The sequence below is a fragment of the Marmota marmota genome, unplaced genomic scaffold, assembly GCF_001458135.2.
Source record: "Marmota marmota marmota unplaced genomic scaffold, marMar, whole genome shotgun sequence".
NCBI classification, from domain to species: Eukaryota; Metazoa; Chordata; class Mammalia; order Rodentia; family Sciuridae; genus Marmota; species Marmota marmota.
The window spans coordinates 11,177-15,189 of record NW_026007111.1 but is presented as its reverse complement, the minus strand read 5'-3'; positions in this window follow the sequence as shown (position 1 = coordinate 15,189).

Genomic DNA, 4,013 nt, shown 5'->3' with positions numbered 1-4,013 from the left:
ATTGCTGCCACCATCTTTAGATGTAGTAGCATACATTTAGATTAGGTAGAGAGAAGTGATGGGAGGGGAGGGGAGGGTTTGGGGAGATAAGAAGGATAGTAGAATGAAGCAAACATTATTATTACTGTGTGTATACATGTGAATGCATGACCAATGTGATTCTGCAACCTGTATACTCAGAAAAATGAGATATTATATCCAATCTGATTCAAGTGTATGATATGTCAAGGTTATTGTACTGTCATGTGTAACTAATTAAAACAAATTTTAAAAAAAGAACACTAGTAGAGTCTGAAAGCCCAACATCAATATAAGGTACAAACAATCAACATGGGTACTACAAGAACACAGGGAACAAACTGTAATATCTCAGATCCAAACTTCAAGGAAGAAATACACATAGAAAACACAAAAAATGAGGAAGAAAAGCACCCCCAAACAAACCAGGATACTATAATAACGGAACCCATGGACAGCAAAGTTGATGAAATGTCAGAGGAGTTCAGAATGTTCATAATTAGAATAATGTGTGATTTAAAGAATGATCTAAATAAAAAAAAAAACACAGGCAAAAATTGATCACTCCAACAAAGACATGAAAAAGCAAATACAGGTAGCAAAAGATTACTTCAAGAGAGAGATAGTGACACTGGAAAAAGAAAAACACCAGAAATCCTTAAAATGAAGGATACAATAAACCAAATAAAAAACTCTATAGAAAGCATAACCAATAAACTAGATCACTTGGAAGAAAGAATATTAGATAATGAAGACAAAGTATACAGTCTGGAAAATAAAGTTGATCACACAGTAAAGATAGTAAGAAACCATAAACAGAACATCCAAGAATTATGGGACAGCATCAAAAGACTGAATCTAAGAGTTATTGGGAAGTGGAAGACACAGTTTCAAACCAAAGAAATGCAAGTCTCTTCGATTAAAATAGTATTACAAAATTTCCCAAGCAGAAGAATGAATGGGAAAACCAAATATAAGAGACTTACAGGACACTAAATTTACAAAATTACAACATATCTACACCAAGAAAAATTGTAATGAAAATGCCTAGCATACAGATTAAGGATAGAATTTTAAAAACCGCAAGAGAGAGGAATCAGATCACATATAGGGGAAGACCATTTCTTATCTCAGCAGATTTTTCAACCCAGACCCTCAAAGCCAGGAGGTCATGGAACAGCATATACCTAGCTCTGAAGGAAAATGGATGACAATCAAGAATCTTACATTGAGCAAAACTAAATTTTAGATTTGATGATGAAATAAAAATCTTCCATGATAAACTGAAGTTAAAAAAAATTTATATCTAGAAAGCCTACATTTCAGAACATCCTAAGCAAAATACTTCAAGAAGAGGAAATGGAAAACAATGATAAACTTCAGCAGAGGGGAGGGACTACACTAAAGGAAAATCTAATCAGAGGAGAAAACAAGTCACATTAAATACTAAAAATAAACAAAAATGGCAGGGAATACAAATCACATCTCAATAATAACTCTGAATGTTAATGGCCTAAACTCACCTATTAAAAGACATAGGCTAGCAGATTGGATCCCCCCACCCACCACACACACGAGAGAGAGAGAGAGAGAGAGAGAGAGAGAGAGAGAGAGAGAGAGGCCAGAAAATGTGCTTCCTCAAAGAGATTCATCTCATAGGAAAAGACATCCACAGACTGAAGGTGAAGGTTTGGGAAAAATCATATCACTCACATGGACTGCAGGAGCCAGCAGGGGTTGCTCCTGGATAAAGAGGAACACTAAATACAGCTCAAGGGAACCATACACCAACAAGACTTAACAATTATAAGTATATATTCCCCCCAAAATGGAGCATCTACGTTCATCAAACAAAGTCTTCCCAAGTTTAAGACTCAAATAGACCACAAATACAATAATTTTGTGGGACTTTAACACACCTCTTTCATCACTAGATAGATCTTTCAAACAAAAGCTGACCAAAATACAGAAACTACAGAACTCAATAATACAATCAATAACTTAGATTTAGCTGACATATATAGAATATTTCATCCTTCAATGACAGAATACACTTTCTTCTCAGCAGCACATGGATCCTTCTCTAAAATAGATCATATAGTATGCCACAAATGACTCTTAGCAAATATAAAAAGAGATAGTACTTTGAATTCTATCAGATCAAATAGAATGAAATTAGAAATCAATAAGAATTAAAAAAAAAAAAAAAAAAGCTTCTCCAAAACCTGGAGACCAAATTATATTCTACTTAATGAACAATGGGTTGCAGAATACATCAAAGAGGAGATTAAAAAAAATTAGGAGGTGAATGAGAACAAAGATAAAACATATTGAAATTGCTGGGACACTGTGAAAGCAGTTCTAAGAGAAAATTCATTGCATGAAGTTCGTTCCTTAAAAGAAGAAAAATTCAAGAAGTAAATGACTTAACATCATATCTCAAAGCCCTAGAAAAGAATAATCAACATCAAAAGCAGTAGAAAACAGGATATAATTAAAACTGGAGCTGAAAATTAATGAAATTGAAACAAAAGAAACAAAAAAATTCTGACAGAACAAAAATTTCTTTAAGAAAATAAGTTGACAGACCCTCAACCTTGCTATCAAAGAGAAGGAGAGAGAAAACTCAAATTATTAACATATGCAATGAAAAAAGAAAATATCACAACAGACACTACAGAAATAGAGAAGATAATTAGAAATTATTTTGAAAATTTGTACTCCAATAAAATAGAATGTTGAGAGCCACAGCCAAAGGGGCCCAGGCAAACTTCCACCTGATTGGTTCACAGTGGCCCCAGCAAACTTCCAGCTACCAGCAGATTGACTCCTCTGCAGTGATGCTCATTGGGCTGTTTCCCCGCCCTTTCAGACCACAGAACTGCTCACTGGGGGACTCTTTTGGCTCTGCCCACGTGACCCAGCCAATTGGCTTCAAGAGTAGGAGGAGTGGGGGGTGGAGAGGCTTGCTGGAAGCCTGTGGTTGCAGTTGGGCTCTGAGGGAATTCCTGAAGAGCTCGTGTGGTGTGGTGTGGCATGTATGTTCAAAAAATAAAGTTCATTTCTTCTTGACAAGTGGCTCGTGAATTGTGCCCAGCCAGAGTGTGGCATTTGGTGGCCCGCATGGGGAACGACAGAGGGTAAGTGATAAGGTAAACTGCTCGCCCTTGAGGGCAGGGCGAGAGGATGGGTAGCCATTTTAAGAGTCTTCTTTCATTTTGTTTCACTTTTGTTTTAAGTTGCCTGTCCCTGGAGATGGGTGAGACAGAAGAAAAACTGCTCACATCTGAGGAAAAACTATTTGTGTCTGAGGAACAGATAGGGAGAAAGGACGGATGGACATTTCAGGAGGATAGAAAGGATGATATAATGTTTTTTTTGTTGTTGTTGTTCCATTTTTGTTTCATTCTGTTTCAGTTTTGTTTGGCGTCATCTTGTTGGGTTGTATTATAGTACAAATATGGGATCAGAAATTAGTAAAAAACAAACCGAAACAGTGTTAAGTAAATTGTTAGAGGAAGGAGGCATCCCAGTAAAATCAAGAGCAGTCAGGGCATACGTTGATACAATACAAAAATGTAGCCTATGGCTTTTTAAGGAGGAGTTGTTAAATATATCACAATGGAACCATCATGGTGAAGATTTAAAAAGAATAGAAAAGAAAAGCCCAGGGACTCTGCCAGTTGGCACATTGCCATTGTGGACGTTTGAATCTTGGTTGCTTAGTCCAAAGCCTTCAGTTCAGACAATGGTAGAGGAAGGAGAAGACATATTGATTCAAGTAAAAGAGAAGGTCTCTCGAGCTAGTCAGACAGAGGACAAAATTAAAGTAAAAGAGAAGGTCTCTCAAGTTAGTCAGACAGAGGAAGAAAGTTTAGAGCAGGAGAAGGCCTCTCAAGCTAGTCAGACAGAGAAAGAAAGTGTAAAACAGAAAAAGCCATCAGGGGGAAAGTTACAACAGGAGACTGCTACTAACACCTTTCTATCACCAGAGG